At 45.9% G+C, this 27,634-nt stretch overlaps 1 long non-coding RNA gene and 1 pseudogene across 9 annotated transcripts in view; one reads left to right on the forward strand and one right to left on the reverse strand.

Annotated features, from left to right (window-relative positions):
• Nucleotides 1-27,634, forward strand: part of LOC141419868 (uncharacterized) — a 79,894-nt gene that overhangs the window by 27,085 nt on the left and 25,175 nt on the right. For 2 of the 9 annotated variants that reach the window (XR_012444580.1, XR_012444577.1), the window contains exons 1-2: nt 25,590-25,803; nt 27,344-27,428. This is a non-coding gene — a long non-coding RNA (uncharacterized lncRNA). Of the gene's footprint in view, nt 1-24,584; nt 24,755-24,845; nt 25,002-25,583; nt 25,804-25,862; nt 25,991-26,014; nt 26,115-26,188; nt 27,132-27,343; nt 27,429-27,634 lie in introns of those variants that run through there. The other 7 variants (XR_012444583.1, XR_012444582.1, XR_012444581.1 and 4 more) reach the window with 7 other exon arrangements.
• On the reverse strand, nt 15,682-21,016 carry LOC141419785 (EOLA-like protein; annotated as a pseudogene).

The raw sequence follows: 27,634 nt of genomic DNA on the forward strand, positions 1-27,634 counted from the left end.
AGTTGCATATAACATGTCTTGATGTTCCTTTTGAAAGCCCGTTTAGAGAGACCATGTGGTCAAAGGAAATGCTGCCACCATAATGGAACCAGCATGCCTTCTTCAGGTGGCCTTACCCCATAGTAGCCATCTTTGGAATCGTGTAAGCAAATTATGTAATGGCCAGTACCATCTTGCCATTCCCTAGGGATGGGAGACAAAAGTGGCTGACCCTGTGTTGTCATCCCTTAGGAAAAGTTGTAATTAACCTGTGGTTGAAGTACTCTAATATAGTTTTTATATGTATTGTTTTTTATGCATTAGTCTATCAAAAATTGAGCAAGAACTTCCTTTGCCCTAGAAATTTCATAAAGCTACTGGCTGATTATAGCAGTTAATCTGTGCCCTTTGGGCTCTGGCTCCTCAAGGCTTGTTGACCCTGGACAAGGAGAAATGGTAAGTGATCAGTTCTACACAGCTGCTGGAATTATTTTTATTCCAGGGTCTTTTACTTATCTTTTCACTTTGAACAATATAGACTGCTGATAAGCCTTGTCTGAAGGCTCCTCTAGTATACAAAAAAACTAGGATGTTTATGTTAAAGAGCTATTGTAAACTATTTTGCCTCAAAAATCTAGTTGACTGATCTGCTACTAATGTTGGAATTAAAGACCCTCCAGTGCCAAAAACAGACACACAAGAGATAGAGAAAATCTTGACCAGGCAATTTCTTTTGATCAAAAGGGTGCAAGCACGCACTCACTCCAGCTGAGTAGACACAGAGCACAAATGACCAACGGTGGCTTCTCCTTATATCCCTGTTGCAGTTGTACCTGCCTCTTACCTGGGATTTGTCCAGGTCAAAGGTTCACAATCTTTCTCGATTGGCTAAAAGGCTTGGGGGATGGGTTAGGGCACGTAATTTGGCAGGCAATTTTCATGGGCAATGCGGCTATACAAGAGTGAGGAAGAAGAAACAGGAACCCTTTAAACAATGCAAGTCACCTAAGATGGCGACCTGAGGAATTTTAAGTAATCTAAAAGGGTGGCGTATACTTTGCTAGAAAGATTGTCTTTCTTTCACTAAGAATGGCAAAAGAATGATTTAAGAGTGCACTCTGAATTAATGTATTTGCTTTGTGTATCATGCATATTTTGTGTATGTCTTTTAGTCTGTCTCCAACCAATATACATATGTATGCTGAAATTGGCATGCATAGGTTAAAACATCTGTATGTGTAAGTAAAAGTCTTTAGGATGGTTCTTAAACTGCTTTTATAAAGTTAATGTATATGTTTAATGCAATTCCCATCAAAATTCCAATGACATTCATTAAAGAGATTGAAAAATCTACTGTTAAATTTATATGGAAACACAAGAGGCCACGAATAGCCAAGGCAATACTCAGTCAAAAGAACAATGCAGGAGGTATCACAATACCTGACTTCAAACTATATTACAAAGTAGTAGCAATAAAAACAGCATGGTACTGGCACAAAAACAGACATGAAGACCAGTGGAACAGAATAGAGGATCCAGATATGAAGCCACACAACTATAAGCAACTTATCTTTGACAAAGGAGCTAAAAATATACGATGGAGAAATAGCAGCCTCTTCAACAAAAACTGCTGGGAAAACTGGTTAGCAGTCTGCAAAAAACTGAAACTAGATCCATGTATATCACCCTATACCACGATTAACTCAAAATGGATCAAGGATCTTAATATCAGACCCCAAACTCTTAAGTTGATACAAGAAAGAGTAGGAAATACTCTGGAGTTAGTAGGTATAGGTAAGAACTTTCTCAATGAAACCCCAGCAGCACAGCAACTAAGAGATAGCATAGATAAATGGGACCTCATAAAACTAAAAAGCTTCTGTTCATCAAAAGAAATGGTCTCTAAACTGAAGAGAACACCCACAGAGTGGGAGAAAATATTTGCCAACTATACATCAGACAAAGGACTGATAACCAGAATATACAGGGAACTTAAAAAACTAAATTCTCCCAAAACTAATGAACCAATAAAGAAATGGGCACATGAACTAACCAGAACTTTCTCAAAAGAAGAAATTCAAATGGCCAGAAAACACATGAAAAAATGCTCACCATCTCTAGCAATAAAGGAAATGCAAATTAAAACCACACTAAGATTCCACCTCACCCCTGTTAGAATAGCCATCATCAGCAACACCACCAACAACAGGTGTTGGCGAGGATGCGGGGAAAAAGGAACCCTCTTACACTGTTGGTGGGAATGTAGACTAGTACAACCACTCTGGAAAAAAATTTGGAGGCTACTTAAAAAGCTGGACATCGATCTACCATTTGATCCAGCAATACCACTCTTGGGGATATACCCAAAAGACTGTTACTCCAGAGGCACCTGCACATCCATGTTTATTGCGGCACTATTCACAATAGCCAAGTTATGGAAACAGCCAAGATGCCCCAGCACTGACGAATGGATTAAGAAAATATGGTATCTATACACAATGGAATTTTATGCAGCCATGAAGAAGAACGAAATGTTATCATTCACTGGTAAATGGATGGAATTGGAGAACATCATTCTGAGTGAGGTTAGCCTGGCCCAAAAGACCAAAAATCGTATGTTCTCCCTCATATGTGGACATTAGATCAAGGGCAAACACAACAAGGGGATTAGACGATGAGCACATGATAAAGGCGAGAGCACACAAGGGAGGGGTGAGGATAGGTAAGACACCTAAAAAACTAGCTAGCATTTGTTGCCCTTAACGCAGAGAAACTAAAGCAGATACCTTAAAGCAACTGAGGCCAATAGGAAAAGGGGAACAGGTACTAGAGAAAAGGTTAGATCAAAAAGAATTAACCTAGAAGGTAACACCCACGCACAGGAAATCATTGTGAGTCAATGCCCTGTATAGCTATCCTTATCTCAACCAGCAAAAACCCTTGTTCCTTCCTATTATTGCTTATACTCTCTCTACAACAAAATTAGAAATAAGGGCAAAATAGTTTCTGCTGGGTATTGAGGGGGGGGGCGGAGTGGGTGGTAAGGGAGGGGGTGGGGCAGGGGGGAGAAATGAACCAAGCCTTGTATGCACATATGAATAATAAAAGAAAAATGAAAAAAAAAATAAAGTTAATGTATAAAAATGGTCTCAGAAGTTATCTAAAGCTTTATCCCAACCTGGTCTCACTATCCTCTGCCTTAGGGCTAAAGAAAAATTTATGGACAATAATCTTGATCTGTTTCATTCTGTTTTGAGTGTAATTTGCATTCAACTCCCTTTCACAGTTAGGTTTATTAACCAATGTGTTTTTGTAGATTACTGTTATATAAAAAGAGTTTAGAATTGCTTTTCTTCCTGGGTTTTCTTTTAAGGTACAAGGTTACTAGTAGTATTTTATTAAAAACAACATTATCTAAATTCTGGATTTTGTAAATTAAGCTCTTAAAGCTTCTAGGTTTATCTGTGTGTCAATGAGTTGGCTGTAGTTTAAAGTTTGCCTAGAGGATTTTCTGAGGCTAAACTTTAAGGTCAAAATTTAATGTACTGATATATGTCTAAACATGGGCTTTTGTTTTATCAAGATTTTATCAGAGATTTTTCCTGCTACAGCTTGGTACAAAAATTTACCAAGACAAACAAAGTAAAAGCAAACTGAACATGTACTCTCTCGATGAGATGATGGGACCTCAAGTTTTTATTGGGGTCTGTAAAAAGAATGATTAATCCTAAAATACTAGGTTCTGTGTGCCATTAACTCTCAATGACTGAGCCTGTTATTTGGGGGCTCATGGGGCTGCATGCAGGTCAGCAAAGCCCTGCTATATGTCTCTAGACATTCTGTTAAAGTCAGCAGTCTAGAATTTGATTTCTGATCAACATCCAAGCCATAACACTCAGCCATCAGATTTCCTAACTCTATGCTTAATACTTTCAATGATTGATTTTTCTTAGGATTTTTGACTACTGAATGTTATGTAACAATTAGCCATAAGTGATAGATGAGGAGACAAGGAAATTATATTATTTTTATAAATATTAGAAAGGCAGAATCAGACATTAAAAACTGAAAAGTGAGAGAAGCTGGCCATTCTCTCCCATCTCTTTTTAGATATTAAGTTATAAAAATAGGGCTATGTACATTCCAGGGCTATCTGTATCTGTCTCTCTCTCTTTGAGATGTTAACAAACTCTTAGGCTTATTGGATGGGTGGAGAATATCATGTCTAGAAAAGGGAAGTTCTAAAGCATGCCTATTGTCCCTATGTTTTGAATAGGCCAGGATGACCCCTCCTTGTTTTAGCAACCATCTCAGCCAACCAAATCCATTATCTTTGACCACGTGTATTCCTCTAGCTTGGAAAGTATAAGACTAAGAGATAGTAGCTGAGTCCCTTTACCCCCATTTCCTACATGGGTGGACAGAAAATGTTTCTTTCTTTTTTTTCATCTCTCCCTACTCCTAATCTGTTATGCTAAATTTCTTTCCTAATAAATTTTACTATTTATTTACATTATTTATGTCTTGCTTAAGTTCATTTCTGGGTTTTTTGGTTTTGTTTTGTTTTTTGCTGTACTGAGGCTTGAACTCAGGGCCTAAACCTTGAACAGTTCTTTTTGTGGTGGACTTTTTAAGATAAGGCTTTGCAAACTATTTGCCTAGGCTGGCTTCAAACCACAATTCTCCTGATCTCTGCCTCCTGAGTAGCTAGGATTATAGGCGTAAGGCTCCAGTGGCTGGCCCCCTTAAATTCATTACTTGCTAAATACATGTTGGAATTGATAACCCCCCAGTGCCGAAAACAGACACACAAGAGACAGAAAATCTTGACAAGGCAATTTCTCTAGATCAAGAGGGTGCAAGCATGTACTCATTCCTGCTAAGCAACACGCAAGCACAAAATGGCTGACAGTGGCTCCTCTTTATATCCCTAACTCAGTTGTACCTGCCCCTCACCTGGGATTTGTCCAGGTCAAAGGTTCACAGTCTTTTCCAATTGGCTAAAAGGCTTGGGGGATGGGTTAGGGCATGCAGTTTAGCGGGCAATGGAGTTGTACAGGAATCCAGAAGAAGAAGCAAGGACCCTTTAAACATGCAAGTCACTTAAGATGGTGACCTGAGGAATTTTTAAGTAATCTGAGAGGATAACAAACTCTTTGATAGAAAAGATAATTTTTCTTACAATTTTCCCTTCTTTTAATTTAAATTCTTTTCTTCAAACTCATTTAGGAGCTGTTAGCTCTCGTGTTCCTGCGTTTCTAATAGAAACAAGTTATTTTGGTAGGCAGGGGTGAGTATTTGGTGAGGACTGTTTCAATTAACGGCTGTATTAGTCCTTGGACACGAGAAATTATGCAGCATCCTGCTAAAATAAAAACTCTAGTCACTACGATCAAGGAGGTTAAGATTGAGGTCATCCAGCCCTTCCATCTCCCAAACCAATTTCCATTAAGTCAGTGAAGGCATCATTTATATCTGAGTTTTCAGCTAGCTTGTTAGATACGGAAGTTAATCCCTATTGGGCCTTAGTAATAGTTCCATCAGGGGCTGTATTATTTGGTATACAAACTTCTCCCTTTTTCTAGATGTTGTGGCATGGGTTGGGGATCTAAAAGCTAGGATGAAAGGGATTGCCAACTGCACCAAAGCACAGGTGCCTGCCCAGTTACCTGGGAGAGTCTCAGGTAAAAGTCCTCTGCAGTACTACCAGACATCGGCTGTGCCCACCGAGAGTATGGCTGGTTTGTGAAGCTGTTGAAGGACCGGCTTTCACTGCATCCCATCAGGTTTCCAACATTTGTCAATAGTCTCCCCTGTCTGGTGGTGAGACATGGGGTATAATTGACGCTTAGGGTGGGTGGCCTAATAGTCCTCAGGGGCTGACCCGTAGGACCTCTGACCTCTGGGAACAGTAGTGATAGCGTCTGGCAGGATTCATTGCCCCAAGCCTTGGCATCCTAAAACAGAGCCAACATGCAATACATTCCATCTGGGTCTGAGGACCATCCTAATGAAAATGGGACCACCTGAGACTCTGGTCTCCAGTAGTACAAACATAGCAATCGCTCTTATTTAATGTGCGGACAGCATTTTATCCATTTATCCAAGCACTTGTATCCATGTACCCAATTTTAATAGCCACAGTTTGTCTTAGGTCCTTGACTTCTCCTACAGCTACCTGAGTTCGATTGTTGTACAAACGTGGAGGTAGAACTGGGTGTCACCTAGGAGGGGTTGGAAGCTAGATGGAGCTTAAAGGCACCTAACAGGTATGTCCCTGAGACATTTGCCCCAACCTATATCTACGAAATATAGATAGATGGTCTTTGTGTCATACTCCAAGGACTTTCTGTGACTAATCTAAGTGGGTTATATTGTTTATCTTTGCAAGTAGGAGAGGGGTGTATCTGAAACAGCTGTAATTTTGAGTGTAGTCTGTTAAAAGACTGTTGATTGTTCTAGATGGTAGAAATTGGAATCTTTCCAGTGCCCTGGGGTCTGGTCCAACCCTTAGGATTGTCATAAAAGGGAGAAGTTTATCCTTTATACCCATTGTTTCACCCCACATCCATCTGCTCTGGACAGATACCAGCTTCCCTGTGGTTCTGGGATGGGGCACATATAAAAGGAATATCCATGGAGCTGGAATTGGGACATAAGGCCTCCACAAGGAAGGATCTGGCATGCATCAAATTCAACAGTTAAGGGAAAAGTACTCTGAGTTACATTAATAATAAGCATACCATTTCCCAAACAAAAGGGAAAGAATATTTTAACTATAGTCTTTTTAAAGTCACTTTGGTGTTGCCTGGATGTGAGAGCACAGCCCATTGTTCCTTCTGGTCAAGTGAGGGCACCTTCTTTACCTGGGATAGCGGTGGGGGGGCACTATTCCTATTATGTAGGGTCTACAGTCTCTTGTCAGGTTCGAAGCAGATAATGAAGATAGACCAACCCGCAAAACAACCCCCAAAAAGAATTTTGGAGGGGATATTTTCTACAGGGGGAAATTGAGGCAGGCTAACATAGAAAAAGGTTGAGACTCTTAAAATATAAATGACTTAATATGTATTTCAGATTGTACATTTTCCTCTCTTTGAACTTTCTTGTCAATTACAAATATATGCAGATTATTCACATCCTAGCCATGGGACAACTCAAACCACCACCACCCTAGCCCAGGAGGGGCCATCCATGCCCCTCTCCACTCATCAATTATTGGTGAACAAGAATCTCCCAGGTTTTTCCCCTCCCATAGGTTAACAAAAGTTTTAAAACACCTGGAAACAGGAAAAGATCTTTTTCTCTGCTGCTGCCTCATACCTGGCCTGTTGTGGCTGTTTGTAACTCTATTACCTCCCTTATTATAGCCTGCTTGGATGCTTACATGAGGGACACAGTGAATCTGGGAATCTTCTTATCAGAGACTACATGAGGCTACAACAACAGGGCTGATACTGCCATGCTACTGGACCTGGAGGGCAGAACATTGAACCAAAGAGAATCACTCTTGAGCCTAAAGATCCCAAGACTTTCTTTGGATCCAGTACCCCTTTCTTTCTTCTGATTTTTCCTGTTTGAAATAAGAATGTCTATCCTATGCTTGCTTCATTACTGTATTTGGGAAGAATACAACTTGTCTGATTTCACAGGTTCCCATTTGAAGAGGAGTTTTGCTTCAAGGTAAATCAAAATTTCAGCTAAACTCAGACCTCATTTGGATGGTATTTTGATGAAATTTATGACTTTAGAGTTGAGTGAAGGCTACTGCGGTTGTTGGGAGGAATGAATGTATTTTGCATGTTATAAGGACATGAATTTGGAGGGTTGGCGTGGAATGTATGGGCTGAATGTTTATGTCATTTCATATATTTATGTGTTGAAGCCTAAACCCCCAGTGTTCTGTATTTGGATATAGATCCTCTATGGAAGTAATTAAGGTTAAATGAGGGCACAAGACTGGGGTCTTGATCTGATAGGATTAGTATTCTTATAATAAGATGGAACACAACAGAGCTATCTCTCTCCTTCCCCACTCCCCTCTGTGTACACACACTAAAGAAAGGTCATGAAAGGATATAGCAAGAAGGAGCCACCCACAAACCAGGAATCAAGTTATCACCAGAAACCAATTCTGCCAGACCTTGACTGGGAGCATCTAGCCTTCAGAACTGTGAGAAAATAAGTATTTGTTTCAACCACAAGTTTATGGCATCTTCTAGGGCAGTCAAGCTGACTAAGATGTAACCCAATGTAGCAAAATGTTTCTTCTCTTTTTACTAGAAAAAAAATTATTACTGACATTTAGGCCTGTGATTCATTTTGAGTTACATTTTTATATGGAGAAAGCATGTATGATGGTGAATTTTATGTGTGAAATTGGTTAGGCTATAGCACTCTGTTGTGAGGTCAATACACGAGTTTAGGTGTTGCTGAAGATGGATTTTGTAAATGTGATCAAACTTATGATCAGGTGACTTTAAGTAGAGCAGTTTAGCTTTCATGAGGTGGGTGGGCCTCATATAATCAGTTAAAAGACTTAAGAGCAAAAACTGAGGTTTCCTGGAGTGTAAGTAATTCTGCCACCAGACTATAACATAGACATGTTGTACGCATCGATACTTTTCCAAAGAAAAATACAAGTTGCCAGATATATATGGAAAAAACACTGAAAATCATTAGGCATCAGAAAAATGCAAATCAAAACTACAATGAGCTTTCATCTTATCCTGATTAGAAGACTACTATCACGAAAACAAAAAATAACATATGTTGGTAAGAAAAAGCAACCTTATACACTATTAATGGGAATGTAATTAGGACAGCCGTTATGGAGAACAGTATGGTATTTCCTCCGGAAATTAAAATTAGATCTATCAGACAGAGACACCAAGATGGCAGATTGCTGACAAGCACCACTTCCCCACGTCTCCCACAGATCTGAAAGAAAACCTCCACTATGTGGCAAGGAGAGGTGGGCAAGTTAGTATGCTTAAAAAAAAGAGGGCACCAGTATAAGGACAGATAGTAGTTAGACATCCAATCTCTAACTGAACCTCTAAAAGTGAAAATATGCCATGGGTGTGAAGGCATGGATCTTGACCTGCTACATTTTGTGCTACTCCTGGCCCAGGTTTTCTTTTCTTTTCTTTTTTTTCTGTTGGACTTGAATTCCTTCCCACAAGAGTCACTCATGAGGGCTGCCTGTGAAGAAAACAACTGCACTGAGAACTAAGGCAGGTTAGCATGCCTTCCTCTGGTCACCAGACAGAAGCTGACCATTATCTGTGCCCGACTACCCACAGCAGAAGGCCACCAACCAGGTGGACAAACCAGTTTCAGTCCTTAGGGCCACCACATAGGCCAGCTCAGCTTGCAGGTGCAAATACATCTAATTTCCAGGAAAGCTTCTGGCTAAGCAGTGTGGTTGAGGTTCCTGGACTGAGTCCCAGACACATAGGGGAAGGAGGTGAAGCTATGGGAATTTTACCATAAATTGTTACCATTCAGCCAAGCCCAGTGGGCATGCAATACATCTGATCACATGGAAATCTTTTGGCTAAGCGAGCTGATTAAAGACTCCCACAACCAGCTCCAGACCAGTGGTGGGGACAGGATGAAACTCTTAAACCCAGCCAAAGGATGGGCAGGAAACAAGCAGATTAGCTGGCTAGAGCTCAACATCCAGTTTTCTATCCCAAGACTAACACAGTGCCAAAGTGAGCTGGCTATCTAGCTAGAGACCTTAACCTACCACCCAACCCAGCAGTGTAGGCATGTACAAAAGAGACAGGAGCTATTCGCCCTTCACTCTCCAAATGAAACATTAAACTGGAGGCCTAGTTGGCAAAGGGGAAAAAAAATCTCGTCATGCACAAGCCAGAGGAGACACGGGATTCACTGAAAGGGAAGGACACAGACTTTGAAAGTGGCAGAGTGGTTTGCAACCCTTAACTGTGCTTGGAGAGCCCAGCTCCCACCCCTATCTGCCACCTCACATGCCAGGAACTGCCCCACCTCACCACATCAGCTGCCATAATCCATGGCCCTCCCCTCCCCCAAGGCTATCCTGGTCAATCCAGAGCCTTGAGAGGACACATGAATAAACACAACAGAACTTGAATGCTCAAGAAAACCTGAGTATCTAGCGTACTGACAGAACCCAGTAGACACACACTCATCTCCTCAGTAAAGAAGAAATACTCACTTTAAAAGAATTTTTTTTGTATTGCTATTTTTCTCCTTACCGTTTCATTTTTTTTAACTTTTCCTATCTCTTGTTTACAAACTATTTTGGTGGCATATTCCTTTTATTATTCTGTTCTATCCTTTTACAATCTCTGACAATAGCACCCTTCTCCATAATAAATTGAACTATATCCACACACACTAATGTTTTATTTACCTGCAGCCCTCACACTTCACTTCCCATTTCCCACCTTCCTTCTTCTTAATTTCCTCCCTCCCTCAGCCCTTATTTTTCTACCTGAGTTTTAACTCCTACACTAAAAAGTTGTACTTTTCAACCCCCTACTGTACAGTACAAGAATGGTAGTCTCCTTCATATATAATGTGATTGGTTGTATAGACAATGCTGCCAGTGATAGTTTGCTTCATGTAAATCTGGTTTGGTATTGACTTGGTGAATTTATTATCTCTGGGTTATACCCCCAGGCCAGTGGTCAGAAATGACACATCAACCCTGCCACTGACCAGTCCTGCTAGAACATAGAGACTGATTCAAGAGAAAGACTTTAGGTGACTAAAACCCCCAACCACATAATTGACTACAGATGAGCAAATCTAAAAACAAAGATACACCAAAAAGGCAAGGAAGTACGACTTCGCAAAAGGTAACTAATCACACAACTCCACACCACTGAATCAAGTTCAATGGCTCATTACACTAGGAAAAATCCCAGAACTCACCATATCTCACCATGCAACCATACCCAACTTATTTTAGCAAAAGGACATTGAGCACCATCAGCAAGAGGGAAAAAAATGCATGTGGGGAAGTCCAGGGAAACCAGACCCAAGTTTCCAGAATCATCCCCCAGAAGGGTCACAGAGGATACACTTAATTCTCCTCCCCAACAAATGGAGACCATGAGTGTAGAATGATGTCAACAAGTGGAGTTCATAAAAGCCTCATCAAGTTTTTTTGGGGAGTAGTCACATGGACTGTTCTGCCTGGCATGAATTGAAATTCCAGACTCCCAGTAGGAAAGCAGGTGCTCAGCATATTGTTGGCATAAACAATTTCAGTATATGTGCCAGTCTTGTCACTTCTGGGAATGGTGGGGTCCCTCCAATCCAAGTCCTCAGAATCAAGTCACAGGGCAACACTGAAAGCAGGTATCTCTAAGGCCAGCAGGGAGATGTGCTGTGGGGATGCTTTTATGCACAGTGTGGGCCTTTGGCCAAGGCATCTCCATTGCAAAACTATTAAAGTAGGACCTGAGTGAGCTGGGACCAAGTTGCAGTGCTGATCTCATTTATGCCTTTAAAGGGTCCTGGAATCACCAGTTAAAGCAAATCCCATTCCCTACAAAGGTCTGTTTAGAAATTCAAGTGGCTTCCTTCTTTGATGTTGGCAACCTAGGGAGACTCAACTCTGGCCAACAAGTTACAATGGACCTGAAATTCCTGAAGCAGTGTCATCACAGCCAGGTTATCCCAGGACCTACAATCCCATGGGCACACATGGCTCTGTACAGACTCAGAGTTTACAATAGCTTGGGTATCCAAAAAGGATCTATCTAAGTCAGACAGCATGGGCTAACAGGGCACCAGCACGGCACTCCCAGTGCCAGGGTTTCCAATCCAGTCTAAATTATGCAGTTCAGTCCTGGTCTCCAAGGGACTGCATGAAGAGTGGGCATCAGTTGCAAACTGTTGGTGTCTATGAGCTCGAGTTCTGTGGCCACAACATGGAAGGTGCACTGTGTGGAGCAGCTGGAGCCACAGCCTCTGTCTCCCAGTCAGCGAGGTCAGGTGTGGTCTAGGGTTTCTAGCATCAGTTAGGATTCTGGGTTATGCCACAGTTGGCAAGGGCAGCCTGGGAGGAAAACTTCCAAGAAGTTCTGAACCATCAAGAGCCCACTGTCCTCCCATACCCATGCCTTGCAAGTATCTGGCTTTGTTTTTCCTCCACTGGAAAAGAATTAAGGTGGCTCATTCTGCATGAAAACTTTACATAGCTCCATTCATCCTCTACTCTCTCCCAGATCTTTTCCCCTCTGATTGTTGTGCCTAACAGGGAGAAAAACTATTTTCAAAGATAAACATTGTCATCCAACTAAATCAGAAAAGACACTTTGTGTTCAGAAATGGGTCAGAACAGAATGCTGCATTTTCAAAAATGACCAAAATGGATTTGCACAGCCCCTTTTTGTCTGCTCTTCTCTGCAGTGAGCATGGAAAAAAATAACCCCTTTCTGGGCACAGCTGCACTTCCTAATGTAGACCAGGAGGAAGGAGAGGCAGGGTATCCTGCTGCTGCCACAAACTACAACTGATGTAGGCAGAGGAACACAACAGGTGCACAGCAGTAGGATGTCCTAGGGAGGGGGTCTAAAACTAATCTGTCATGGGGGGGAGGGTAAAGGGCTTAGCTTTTGTGCTGTGCCCTCTTAACTTGCAGATTTTGACAGCTATCTCGAGCACAGAGTGCATTCTCTCTATATCAGATGTACAGTGTCCATAACAGCTGCATTTTAGTTGCTCCCAGCAGAAAACCAGCCCTTTGTTGCAGGCATCTGAAAACAAGGCAGATGGTGTAAGACAGCATCTTTTTTTGACAGCTTTAGACCCCAAAGGGGAGGTGTCTGAAATCTGCAACAGTCCCACAGCTAAAGATCTATTCACAAGCTGGACTTGCCTTCTGTCCAGCACTTGTGCCAAGTGGGAAACTGCAGTTAGTTTCCAGTTTCTGTGTAAAGTCAAGGACTTGACTTAGGATTTGTGAATTAGAGAGTCCCAAAACTAAATGGGTATTCTGCAGCAGCAGGACTGTCAAAGACCGCAGGGCTAGCCAGCAGCAGCTTTCCTCCTCTGCATGACAGGCCGGCCTGCTGCATGTTCCCAAGCCCATCGGCCTGATCAGTATTAGGATGAAATGGATTCCTCAGAGCAGGCACAACTGATCAATCAGATCATCAGTCTCAAAGGTCACGTGTTGCTCTGAATCACAAACTTTAGGGGCTTCACTGGAGTTCAGGACTGATCAAGGAAAAAGATAGGACCATCACCCCTGCAATTGGACAGGGGCAGTCATCATAGCAGGACAGCCTCCAAAGGTTCACAGGCAAACTTGGGCAAATAGTTTGCATGAACCCATCTCCAAAAATGACCAGCACAAAATAGACTGGTGGTTTGGCTCAAGCAGTAGAGCACCTGTTTTGCCAGTGCAAAACCTTGAGTTTAAATCCCAGTCCAACGAAAAAAAAGTCAGATGTGTCCAAATCCACTTGCTATCACCCCCTTCGATATAAAACTAAAACTTTGAGAAGTACATTTTTCAGAAGTTCATGTAAGGCTGGGGAAGAAACCACATAGGAATGTGTGCTCGTACTCGAACTGCCCACCACAACCATGGCTGGTGTAGCTCACCCTGTGGCCAGCCCTGGAAGGTCCTGGACAGTGTGGTCAGTCTGACCAATCCCCTCACCCTCTTCAACCTCAGAGTACTCTTCAGAGTCTGAGGGTAGCAGTCTGTGGTCCACAGAGGAATGGATTCTAGGCTCTGCCAAGAGCCAAGGAAAACACTTTGAGGAGGAATGAGGGGACAAAGTCCATCCTACAGAGGAGCCCCACAGAATCCATTTTTACCTGTGATTAGTCCTGGAATGCCCTGGACAGCACGGTCAGCCTGACCACTCCCCTCATCACTCTGCCACCTCAGAGGACTCTGAGAGTCTGACGGGAGGAAACTGGCGTTTATAGAGTATCAGAGTGCAGACTCTGCCAGGGACAAAGGCGGACACTCAGAAATGCCATTTTGCCCCTCTTGTCAGCCCTGGAAGGCCCCAGGCACCACACTAAGTGTTATGTCCAGATGTGGAGACAGGTGAGGGTTTTGTCTGAGGACATGGATTCAAGTCAGCCAAGCAGAGAGTGCTGGGCTCCATGGTGGATAGAAGAAATCTACCTTGCTCCCACTCCCCAAGAAGTGTCCCCAAACAATCCAGAATTGCCTATGTTGCCAGCCTTGCACACAGGTCTTCTAGTCAGATGAGTGCCCCCACCTTTCCTTCTGACACTGGGAATGACAGCCTTGGTCTGAGGTCTGTGAAGTGGAGAGGCCCAGGTTCTGTGAGGGGTGGAGCAGAGATGATGTGAGGGTGGGCAAAGAAAATCCTCCCCCCTGATAGAGGATCCACAAAAAACCCAGCCCTGACACTTGTTGTCATCTCTGCACATAGGGATATTTACTCAGGTGAGCACCTGAACCCTTCTACCAACACCAGTCCCCCACACCTTCTCCTTCTGACTCAGGAAACCCTGAGAATTAGGGCTTTGGTCCGAGGGGAACAGACTGAGACTTGCAGATGAAGGGAGTCTAGGCTGTGCTGGGAGTCAATGGAAGGACCTTGAGGGAAGACAGAGTGACATGTAAATCCCGTTATTGTATCTTTGCTGATAGCCCTTGGTGACATAAGCAAAGTGGCTTGATGTGCAAGCCACTAACTCTGGCCTTGAAGGTCACAAAACAAGTGAAGGTGTTGGTTGCAGGGGACAGGGCGTAGATTGTAAGGGAGAGGACCTTAGACTCCAGGACAAGGGGAACTCCAGGGAAGCCTGACACTGATGTCAGTCTGGGGAGGCCCCATGTAGGGTGACCAGGAAGGTGATATATGACTTCCACAACTGAGTCTAAGAGAGAATAGGGGTTGGGTAGAAGGAGAAAAGCCTCAGGTGAGCAGAGTGAGTGGCCAGACACTGCTGGAAGTCAAGGTGAAGACTCAAAAAGGGCCTACTCCCACACTTGCTAGGAGCCCTGGGATGTCTCATGCACAGTGACTAGACAAGTGATTCCTGACTTCTGCATCTGGGTTTGAGAGAGGTTAGGGGTTAGAGGTTAGGGGGACACAGAATGCAGCCCTGCCCCTGCTTTCAAACTGAGTCATGTCCTGCAATCCAGGTCTGCAACCTGAGGAGGACTCAGGTCATCAGAGGGTGGGGGTCCTGCCTGGAGTCAAGTGGAGAACTCAAAGGGAGGAATGAAGGGATCTTGCACTCTGAATCAGAGGAGGACCTCCACCCTCCCTTCAGCCATGGGCAGAGAAGTGAGATACAGGGCACCTAGGCTTTGGCCTGAGGAGTGTGACCTCTGGTCAGTTGGACTCTGAAGAAGGACCAAGAAGCCCCTAATCCAAGACATGGGAAACTTTCCCCTCCTGGCAGACCAGTGGCTCCAGACAGGACTGGGTGGTAGAGATGTCTCCCCTGCCTTCCTGTTTCATGGTTGGGGTGGGGATCAGGGGGATGTAGCCTTGGTCTGAAAGACTGACGTGAAGGTACGCAAAGGGAAAGAGCCCAGGCCTCGTGAACAATAAGTATGAATACTTTCAGGTATTCCTGGGCCACTAGTGAGTTCGAGGCCAGCCTGGGCTACATGGTAAGGCACTGGATATAAATAAATAAATAAATAAATAAATAAATAAATAAATAAATAAATAAACTGTGGAGCGAGCCTAAATCTAGATATTGGACATGACTAAGGATTTGAGAGCCCTTGGAGGGAAAGGCACCTGGGATGTGTTTCCTTCAAACCCTTTTTGCATCCTCCCAGCATGGTCAAAAATCCAAAAAAGCTATTTGCACTCCCATTTTAGAAGTAATACCTAACCATCTGAGAAGACAAAGGGTGTCCTATTGAGGGACAAGGACCCAGAATCCTTCCACACTGGGTGGGCTTTCCACTATTAACCTCTATCTCCCTACATAAACTGAAAACTACAGACAAGACAGCTAGAGAACATGTATCACCAAACCACTGTGAATCCTCTTATCTGTGGTGGAAGATGACTCTCATTTGAATCTTCTACCCATCCTGACACACTTACACTTATCAGATTTTCAAATGCATGATGGCATTCATCAGTTTGGATTAATTAATAATGTCTAGCTTAACAAGTAGGAACTTCCACTAAGAAAGTGTGAAAATCAGGCCTCAAAAATGAACTTGAGAATGATGTTTGTGGGGCAGAAATGAAAACTAATGGCAATTCTATTGGGAAATGTAGAGGAATGAGATTTGGTAGACGGCAGAGATCAGCATGGACATCCACAGCAAAGGCAAAGATGCGATCATTCCAAAAGGACTTTGAGTAACACTTAATTAAGGAACACTCCTGACGCACCTCGCTTGGGTATAGTCCTACACTGAAGACAACCTGATGAAGTGGCACCAAAAACACACTTCCTATTTAAGACCATCTAAGTACACTCAAGTATCCACTAAGAGTGGTTGGAAGAAAGCCAGGCACTGTGGCTCACACCTTTAATCCTAGCTTCTCAGGAGGCCGAGATCAGGAGGATCATGGTTCCAAGCCAGCCCTGGGCAAATAGTTCATGATATCCTATCTAAAAAATACCTATCACAAAAAAGGGCTGGTGGAGTGGCTCAAGTGGTAGAGTGCCTGCCTAGCAAGTCTGAGGCCCTGAGTCCAAACTCCAGTGCCATCAAAAAAAAGAGTGCTTTGAAGATACCAAAGCAGGATGAAAGAGAAGGGAAGGATGGAAAAGTGGAGGCTACCAGTAAAGGACAGGCTGCCCTGTCTTGGGGCTATGCATAACCTGTTGGTGAATGCAAAGGAATGAGATTTCTGCAACAAGCAGAAGTTAACATGGATATCTACAGCACAACCTAGGATGGGACCATTCCATCATGCAACAGTGCTTATAGTAGTAACATTACCACTGAGGAACAAAAAGAGTACTATCATCCTGCTGTACTTGGGCATAGCCCTACCCTGGGGACAACCTGAAATTAGCACTAAAACACACTCCTTATTTTACCCATCTAAGCAGACCCTAGCAGCCAGCAAGAGTCCTTGGAAGTGGGCTGGAAGAGTAGTAATGGTAGACTACCTGCTTTGTAAGAGTAGTTGGAAGAGTCCAAAGTTGGACAGAGAATGGGGGGAGAAGAGAAAAAGCGAGGATATCAACCAAAACCAGGCCTCCCAACCTTGGTGGTACAATCACCCAGCAGCCAACTGGCCCAGATGGTCATCCAGCTCAGAATCACTGTGGGCTCACACTTGAGCAAAGAAGAGAAGGCAGCCAAAGGTCCTCTCCCATATTTAGGAGGGGTGATGGCATCTTGGTGTCTCAACTCATGCAGGACTAGGCACCATGACTTGATGTGCCTGTCAGCAGACAGGAGGATTTTCTCAGTAACTGAATTGCACTTTTGTACCCTTTAAGACATTTGCTGGGGCCCTGTCACTGTCCACCCTCGCCAAACACTCTAGGCTAGGCCTCCCTCTCCAGAATGGCTGGGAGCCACCTTTGTGACATCACATGACATATGAAGAAGAAAATGACTTCAGCAGATGGTTGTCCCACTACTAAGACTTTAGAAATTTGTGGACAGTATTTCTTGGGCATCCCCACTGGGACCAAAGGCATTTTTGACTCACAAGGACAGTGACTAGAGGTCTTGGGTACAACTCCTCATGCTAGTATAGGACCATGGATACTCAGACTACTGAAGATGACTGTGAGGCCAATCTGGCCCCAGCTGTTGAACTGCCAGCAAGTGAGGTCCCATCTAATTCTTCTGTTGATCCAAATGTGAATTCAGTTGAGGTGTTGGGTGGACATGGTGCCCAAGCTGTGAGGGAAGATCTAGACTTCCTAGAGAACCTGCAACCAGAAGACCAAAACCAAGGTATAGTCAGTGAGGAAGGCAACAGCAACCTTCTTGGGCTCTCCTTCCCCAGAAAGCTCTGGAGAACAAATCATTCAAGCCTATGTGCTGGAATGATGATGGAAACACCGTGATCATCGATGTGGACCTTTTCCAGAGGGAGATTCTTAGCCAGAGAGGGGCAGAGAGGATTTTTGAAACAGACAGCTTGAAGATGTTCATTTGCCAGCTGAATCTCCACAGGTTCAGCAAGATGTACCCAAACAGAAGAACAGGAGAATGATGGTAAAGTAAACAGTATTTCTGTTTCCATCTTTCTTTGTGACAACAAGAAAATCTTCATAGCTCCCTCCACTCCAGATCTGATGAATGGTTTACTAGAAGGGCTTTGTTTCCCAGGATAAGTCTCTTAGCAGGAGATATTTACTGAAATTTGAAAGTATAGGCTTTCATATTAACTAAAGTCCTCTTAGAAAAGCTCTGCAGGAAAGATGACAGACTGAGTGGCCAATTAATGTCATATATATGTATTACCACCTTAACTTATGAACAGGTTTATCTTTATTGATCTCATAGCATGAGCTGTATGACTCTTGCCAGCAACTTAAACACTCACTTTTTCCATCACAAAACAGGACCATCATGACATGGGGGGTGGGGAGGGCAATCGTGTACTTTTATCCTAGAAATGGTAAGGTATTTCATTTTGTTTCAGATCTAACACCACGCCAAATTTCAGAGAGACAATCCAGGGTTCCTTGAGAATATATGGAGAAAAGGGGACCTCAGAACCCCTTCTCAGCAAGTGACATGTATACCAACTACAAAAAAGGAACCCTGCTTGGCAAGTAACCTGTATACCAACTATACACAGGAGCCTTGCTGGGCACGCGACCTGTGCACCAACTCCAAAGAGAAAGAAGGGGCTACATAATAGACGTTTCACCAAATTGCATCCTAAGAACAAGAGAGAAGACAGAGGACAGTCCCAGAGGGAAGCACCCAACGAAGCCCCAGAGGCACTCACAGAGAGACACCCCTTAATGTACTCTAGTATGAGGTCTATGAGTAGTCCTTGAACAATTGCTGGGAAATCAGCCCCTTCAGGAGCCAAGAGGCCCAATGGGGAAGGGCACCTCTGGGGATGTCATGTTTGTGCCTCCACCTAATGTTGGAAGGCAAGGCACAGGGGAAACACCCAAAAGGTCTCTAGAGTATGCTCCTTATATGTTTGTGTTGCATTTGTACAACACTTCCTTTTCCGTCATGCTGGCCACCATCTTGGCAATGTTCCAAAATAAGTCCCCTGACAATGAGAGAAATGACATGGAGCCAGAGGGCAGATTACAATGTGAGCAGTTTCAGGAAAATTCAGATTCATGAACTTATAGGGCACTGATAAAAAAACAACATTTACTACAATGAACCCATTTTCAGACTGTAAAAGTGGAAAAGAAAACCCCATGGTGGTAAATAAACAGTCTAGATGAGAGTTTCGAGTCTGTGTTCTATGTAACATTCCGTACTATTCTGTTACCATTGGTTTACATTTGCTTTGGTTCCCCTTCCTCTCTATTTATTTGTAGAATGGAGAAAGCAGCAGGAACAAAGTCAGTGGGAATACCTTTTCCCTAGAGATCACTTGTACTTGAGATACTGTCAAGGAGTCCAAGAGGAAAGGCAAAGGAAATTCCTGGCCCCCATGCCCTTCCTGATGTCCGTGAATAGCGCTTACTGAATGGTGCTCTGTAAGGCAGCAGCAATTCAGAGTGACCCTGATATTTACAGATCTGCGCCATGACAGTGAACCACTGGTTCCATGATTTAGTTGGTATGTTAGCCATGTTCCCCTCCAGGGACCACACCAGTCACACCTAGTGCCCCAGAGGGATCAGGTGCGCTGGGATGTCCACCTCAAATATATCCCTCCCCCCTTTCCTAGGTAAGGGCTCCAGTAACCACCTGGGGTTTGAGATCACAGTCAGGTACTTCTGCTCCAGGTTGCCCAGTACAGCTTGATTTTCCAGTTCCTCAACCTCACCAGAAGCTAAGTTCTCCGGGCACTGCAAAGTTTCCCCGATGTCAATGAGCCCTGTACACAGAGAGAGAAACACACAGATGGTTTTCCCTTCTACAAATCAGGGCTGCATTTGACAATAGTCATTACTGTTACAATGGCTGGAGATCCAGATACACGAAAATGGCATGAAGCTAGCTGAAGTCCTCTCACTAAGTACTGGGTACATGCCAGACTCTGCTCAGGGAATCCAATGCACAGGGAGTCCACAGAGGGCTCCACAAATGAACAGGGGAGGGTTTCATCCTCAGTGGTGCCATTACACAAGTGATGGTGGGATCCCATGAGATTTCTAAAGGTGGCTGTTACACAGTGGAAGGGCAGCGGTCACTTCTGGGGAATCTATAGGCAACAAGATGTCTAACAATGTCACCAGGTGAAAGGAGCCAACACAGGACTTCATCTATCCAGATGTTGGGGGGCATACTCAGAGTGGAACAGGAATGTGAAGTCAGGCAGGTGGCAGGAGCCTAGAATCCACTTGACTGTTGAATGTATGCACTGCCTTTTATGGGCTCTGTCGACTGCACGTGCACACACACGTACACATGCTCATGCACCAGGCATATGTGCACAAACACATACATGCAGCCATACACAGAGAGGGTCCTAACCCAGCTTCTCAGATCATGAATAGAAACTGAGGCCCAGATTGGAGAACTCACTCCCTGGGATGTGAAACCTGGGCTGTCAGACCCCAGCCCGGTATTCCGAGTGGCTCATTTGAAAGTGCGCTATTTACACTACAGCACACAAGTACCTGCCCACAAGAGAACAGACCACTATTCCAGGAGCACCTCTCACAGAACTGTCTGCATTGTGAGTAATACATCTTCATTTACCAGCTGTCACTCCTTGGCCACACTTTTCCCCTTCGTGGAGCAAGGCATGAATCTGCACGGGGGTCATCCCCAGCCTTTCCACAAGCAGCTCCCATGAGGAGTTATCTTCTCAGTCCCTGTGAGCAATGTGGATGGAGATGGTAAAGTTCTGGTGGCTGCTCAGCAGGAGTCACCAACATGTCTCCAGGGTCCTGACTGTTTAAGATAAAAACCAGTGAAGGGCTGGGAGAAGGAGAGGTATATCAAAAGTCATCTTCCTCCTGCTCCCTTGAGGCATGTCACACCCCAGCCTTTCAGACAATGGACTTCAGCTTCCCTAGACATCTAGGTGCCCTGAAGCCCCACTGACCTCAGTGGTTTACTAAACCTTCAGAAGACAAGGCTCTGCCAGGAAACAAAAGTGTTTTGCCATTCAGTCCCTGCCTCAATCACATCACTGCATGTCCACACGAGATCTGCCTTGCTCTCACTTCTCAGAGCCAGGACTGGAGGTGTGGCAAGTGATAGAAGGCCTGCCAAAGAGGATTAGGAGTTCTAGAACAGATTGAGCTACATAGCAAGATCCTGCCCCAAAAACAAACAAAAAGAATCTAAACCTAACAGTTTTCAAGATGTGCAGGAGACAAAGAGACAGACTGAAAGACATCATGGGGTTGCATTTAACAAAATCCAGACTGTGAGAAACTCCACAGGAGTCATCCAGATAAAACCTAAAAACCTAATTAGGAAGTTCTTTACATTCTGTGAAGAATACAGAGTAGAATTATCAACTTTGCTATCTCAGTATTTCACAAGGAAAAAACCTCCAAAATCAAGAACTATAATTTCTTGATAAATCACCTTTGATTCAGACATAATAAAAACTATTAAAACTATAAAAAAAAAAAAGAAGGCCTGCCAAGCAAGTTCAAAGCCCTGGTTCAAATCTGTATACTGACAAAAGACATTCCACTTCTCAGAGCCAGAGCCAGCTGGCTCTGTCAAGCCAGCCCTTCACCGTGTCATGACTGGTCACTCTCTTGGACTCTAGGACATCCATCCCATCCCTGACTGTTTAGATGTTTCTACTGTCTGCACACTTTTGACCGCACAACAAATGACCCTCCTGTGAGGTCACAACCCCCTCTGGCCTCCCTTTCTCCTCTCTGCAGGTCTGTATAGCAAAGACCAAAGAACAGTCCCTAATTAGTCTCTGCTTTGTCTCTGAATTTCTGCCCCACCACACAATGCCTTGCACTACAGGCCCTACAAACAAAAACTGGCCTTGTCCACTTCTCTGTCTTCATCTCACTTAACAAACACAAGCCCAGGCCTGGCTGGCAGCTCTCCTCTCCTTCTTGGGAGGCTTCCATGGTTTCTCAGTGGCATGCTCTACCTTCCCTTACATAGACCACACCTTATCTCACACTAAAATGGCCAGTACATCACAGAACCCCTAGAGATGCTACCCCAAATCTACCTCCCTTCCTACTCTGTAGGTGAGAAGGAAGCTGTGCTCACCACTATACAACCAACGCAGGCCCTACTCTGTAGGTGAGGTAATCACATGTGAATGCCATAGTCCCAGCAGCTCTGTTTCTCCCATCCATGACCTATACCACATGTCACTATCTCTAAAACCTTCCATTGTCTCCATGGCCAGCATCCCATCATCAGTGCACGGCATCTGCTGCTTTCTCAAGTGGAATTCCAGCTGTACCCCTTGCACCCCAGGCCTCATTGCTGGCCTGCTGCTCTCTAGTTTCCATGTTGCAGTCAGAATGCCCTTGTGACTGGGAGAGCCAGAATACCTCATTCTTCTTCTAAGCCCATGAGAAGATGATTGCAGACATCACAGAATGCTAATAATTATCCAGCAACCACCAGACATTAGGAGAGAGGAACAGGGCAGATTTTTTGTCCCCATCCCCCCACCAAGACATGGACCTTGCCAACACCTTGGTTTCAGCCTTCCAGCCTCCAGAAATGTGGGACAATATATATTCTGTTTTCTATTTAGTTTAAGGAACTATGTTTATTGAAGGCCAGTGAGACAATGTGTTTCTGCTATTTAGGCAACAGGAGCAAGGTGTTCCCTACACATCTCCACAAGACAGATCGATTTTTCCATTGAACAGCACAATTAGCAAACTTTTTCTGTCTGCCCTCTTCATCTACCTCATTTTCCCACTGCCTCTTTGCAGCTCAGTATTGGTTGTCCCTTAATTGACCAACCATTGCTCTACTGATGGATAGTCACAGGCTGTTTCCCATTTCTGCCACTAAAAATTGATATTGCCACTAACACTCTGCCGCTAACATTGTCTGAAGTCATAAAGTTTAAGAGGATGCCCAGGTCAGATGGCATGCCTATCAAAGATGTGGATACACCCCGGCAAATGGCTTCCATAGAACCTCTCCCGAGTACACGCTACAGGCCAACAGTGCATCTCCTCACACACTTCTTGCCTTTGAGTGTCATCATTCTGCTGATGGGTGACAAGGTCTCACCCCACTGGGAGACGTGACCAGAATAAGGTTTGCCTAATTTCTGCCACTAAGCTTCTTACCCAACCCTTTTCTCATCAACACCACGAAATCACAAGGACCAAACGTGACCCACCTGGGTGGAACCCCTAGTGAGAACTGACTTAACTGCAAAGGCAAGAACGGGGCTGTGCCCCTCCTGCCTGGTGCAGACAGTACCTGCCTTGTGGCCTGAGGAGGAAACAGCTGCTTGTCTCTGCTTCTTCAGCTACATACCAGAAAGAGGATATGGAGCAGAGGTCAAGTAAAGACAGCGATACTAATAGCAACAGGAGGGTCTTCTCAGCAAGTACCAAGGACCAAGAAAACCTGGGAGGGCGGGGCGGGACGCGTGGGCAACACACATGTGCACCTCACTTGGGGCATGGCTCCTTCTCCGGGCAGTGGGGAACCTCAGTCCCTGTCTGGGTCAGGGACCAAATGATGCACTACCCAGTTGTCTGCATTCTGAGGCCAAGCATGCACCTTCCATCAGGATAAAAACGGCACATCCCCTCACATGGTCACAGGGCAAATTTTGGAGAGCCTAAAAACATTGCCTTCAATGTAATCCTCCGCAGATCCCATGGAGCTGTGAACCACAGGACTGGGCAACCTACACTCTGGAGTCACAGTGAGTTCCCAGCCCATATGCACGCTGTCTTTCCCCTGTCAGAGAAGAACACCTGTACCCACACTTAGAAGGAGAGGGGGTGAAAGGTTGGCAGAGGCTGGCTGGAGCAGGCCCTGCAGGAGTTCTAAGCCTCATAGTCAGGGAAACCCAGGCTCTCAGGTGCCATCTGCCCCAACAGGTCCGGGTTCCCTTCCATCTCCAGACTTTCTGACTGACAAGCACTCTGGCAGCAATCATGGGACAGGTTAGCACTCGGGAGGGCCTCTGGTGCCAGTCTGAACCGCTCCGATGCCCCAGCAGGGGTTATTATGGATGTGGAGTGGAGGATGCTTGGCTGGGCTCAGGACTGTGACGCTGCTGATGTCACCAAGGAAAACTGCAGGTCTCTGGTGTTCTCAGGCATTGACTCCAGAGCCTTGATGGGGCCAACCGGGTCCCTTTTGAAATGCGTGTTTGCAGACAGACGCTTGTATGCAGGCCTGCTTGTAATTGCGTACCCCCGTGCACGCACGAAGCATAAACATACCCAGCCAATCAGGCAGATGGCCACCAGTTTTGCTCCTGGATATGAATCACGCACTTACGTAATGACGCAGACACGTACGTAGTGACGCAGATACGTCCGCACTGCCGCTAGGAGACGCTGTGGGCCCAAGTGGGCCTTGAGGCACGGGGACCAACCAGGCCAGGCCAGGGGTGTGGAGTCTGGCGGCCTGTGGAGTGGAGTGGAGGAGAAGGGGAAAAAGAACCTGGGGAAAAGAGGAAGGGACGGGATGAGGGCGGCCAGCAGGAGTTCTGGGGTGCGGTGCAGGAGGAGGGAGCGCCTAGAAGAGAGCTGGGTGGGGCTGCGGGTTGAGCATGGCGGGGGAATTGGTAGGATGTGGGCAGGGCTGCAAATGGAAGATGGCGAAGCTTTGAGTCCTTAGGAAAAATTGGGGGTGCGCCTGCGAGTGGAGCAATTTGGGGACTGCGATTGCTAGGTAGAGGTGGGACATCGGTTGGAGCAGGAAGGGGCTTTGAGGCGTGAGGCAGATGGAGGGTGGGGCAGCGGCTCAGCAGCGCAAGGATGTGACTGCTGAGGACAGGGTGAGGACACACCTGCTAGAGGGGCAGGGCGGGGCTTTGGGTGCTGAGGAAGTAGGGCTGTGAGTCCTCGGTAGGGACGGGGGCGGGGCTTTGAGGGATGCAGCAACTTGGGGCGTGTCTACGGGTGGCTGGGCGGGGCTTTGAGAATGACTCGACTGAGGGGCGGGGCTTCAGGGATGCGAGGAGATAGGGGCGGGGCCTTAAAGGTGCGGGAAGTTGAAGGCAGGGCTGCAGAAGGAGTAGGGCAGAATTGGCTGAGGTAGGAGTTATGGGCAGGGCTGAAGTAGGACGAGCAGGACGTGGTAGGAGTTGGGAGGGGGTGAGGGACAAGTCTGTTAGTCGCAGACGGTTGTCGGATTAGGGCTGAGCTATGAGGACAGAGGTGCAAATTGGGGGTGGGACCTTAAGTGCTCAGATGGAAGGCGTGGCTTCGAGTGGAGAAGGAAGGAGTTTTGAGGGACCAGGAGTTGTGGGTGTGACTTCTGGAGGAGCAAGGCGGGGCTCTTGAGTTCTGCACACCTGGGGCGTGGCTGCGATGTTGTTGGGTGGGGTTTTGAGGGAGGAGGCAACTTGGGCTGGGTTTTAGGGGTTGAGGGAGGCAGCAGGCGGGGCTGCGTTAGTAGAGCAGGATTGAGGTGAAACAGGAGATGTGAGCGAGGCTAAGGTAGGAGGATCAGCAGGTGGCAGTGAGTGCGGTGGTCGGAGTTGGGAGAGGGCTGCGAGGGGCAGTGCTGGTATTTAGAGGTTGTAGGAGGTAGAGGAGGGGCTGTTGCAGGAGTCGGGAAGAGCTATGAGCACAGAGGTAGGATATGGGGTAGGGCTCTGAGTGAGGGGGCAGGCTGGGGGCGTGTCTGTGATTGCAGTAGGATGTGGCTTTGAGGGACAAGGTGGTTGAGGGCGGGTTTCCAGAAGAATGGGGCGCTGCTTGAGTGCCGATGCTTCTGGGGGTGTGCGTGCTAGTGGATCTGGGTGGGATTTCACAGAATGAGGTAATTTCTAGTGGGGCTTCAGTAGGAACAGGGAGGGCTCTGAATGCTGAGGGGACCCGAGGGCGTGGAGACCTAAGGAACCACATGGGGCTTTCAAGGATTTGGTACTTGAGGCGGGGCTTTGGTAAGCATAGGGCGGGCTCTGAGTTTTGAGTCAGGCAGGGGCGTGGTTACGAGTGGAGCTGGGTGGGGCTTTGCAGGATGAGGTAGTTGGGGGCGGGGCTTTGGGACTCTGCTTGCTGTAGTAGAGGTAGGGAGGGGGCTTTGGAAGGGACTGAGATGCTATCTAAGTGTTGAGGTACAGTGAGGGACACGATGAAATGAACATGTCAAGGTCGAGAGGGCTGTGGGCTCTGAGCCATAGGGGGAGGTCAGCGGGGCCATGGGTGCTCAGGTATGTGTGTGGGAGGGAAGGTGAAAATGTGCTGACAGTGAAGCAGTGGATCTTAGAGAGAGCGAGGTGGGTCACAGGAAAGAGTGAGTTGTCACTCTTACCTTGGGTAAGTGCTAAGGGACTAGGATCTGTGCAGGAGCAGACTTGACTTGTGAGAAAGACATGGGGTGGAGCTAGCTCAGAGCTCTGGAAGGATGAGCTGGGGTGGAGTTAAGGACAGAGCAGGTCTGATGTTTGTGAATCTGGGTAAGAGCTCATGCTGAGCTATGGTGTGGTTGTGGGGGTGCAGGGCTGGGAGTAGACCTCTAGGAATCCGTGAGGAGGAAGTGCAGGAGGAGCAGGGGAGAACTGGAAGAGTGTGCTTATGGCTGTGTATCACATCCTTAGGCAAGAGGCAAAATGGTAAATCAAGGTACATAGCGACCTAACATTGGGAGGGAGTTCTTCATGGGACAACCCAGAGGACATGGAAGCTGTGATCCAGGAGGGAACACTTGCCTGGGGCACAAGGAGCCTTGGGTTGTCTGGAACCACAAGACTGAAACGTCCAGCCAGGCTGGCCGTTCTTTCTCCTGGCCAAATACCATCTTGCCATGTTCAGGGTTTCAGGACACAGGCATACTTCACTTTGGAATGTGATGCAGGATCATTATATTGTAGCCTTTCCATGTGCCGCAGCATCCACCCCCTACAAGGACCTGGCCACCGCTATAGTCAACAGATTACAGATCTGAAAACTGGATCAAGGTGGGGGGGCAGAAATTGGGCCGTGTCAGTGACTGGTTTGGTGGGGTGGCCATCCTCAGCTTCCTGATCATTCATTCTTGCTCTCTCTGAGTGGCCACTTGGAGCTGTATCCATGTGGGTCATGTATTTGTTGTGACCTTGGGGAGCCATGATGTGTGGACATTCTCTTGTTGGGATTGACTAGTACTAATTTCCAGCTTCTGTCTGTACAGTGCTGCCCAGTTCCATCCCTGGCCTATACTGCCACAGAGGAGACAAGGACTAGGACAGCAAGGGGACAAGGACAAGAGGACAAAGGTGAGGAAGAAACTACATCCTTAGCAGACTGTGGTCAGGGTGAGCATGGTTCTGTAACAGGCTCTCCTGGTGACAGCTCCTGTCTGTAGAACAGCAAGCGCTGAGCTTGAGTGATGCTGTGTCCTCTCTCTACCACATTCTTGATGTCCTTAGTGGAGCATGTGCCCTCTGAGCCCTCCTAGGGAGCATAATCACCTGGGGCTCTT

Source organism: Castor canadensis, chromosome X (genome assembly GCF_047511655.1).
Source record: "Castor canadensis chromosome X, mCasCan1.hap1v2, whole genome shotgun sequence".
In the NCBI taxonomy this organism is placed as follows: domain Eukaryota; kingdom Metazoa; phylum Chordata; class Mammalia; order Rodentia; family Castoridae; genus Castor; species Castor canadensis.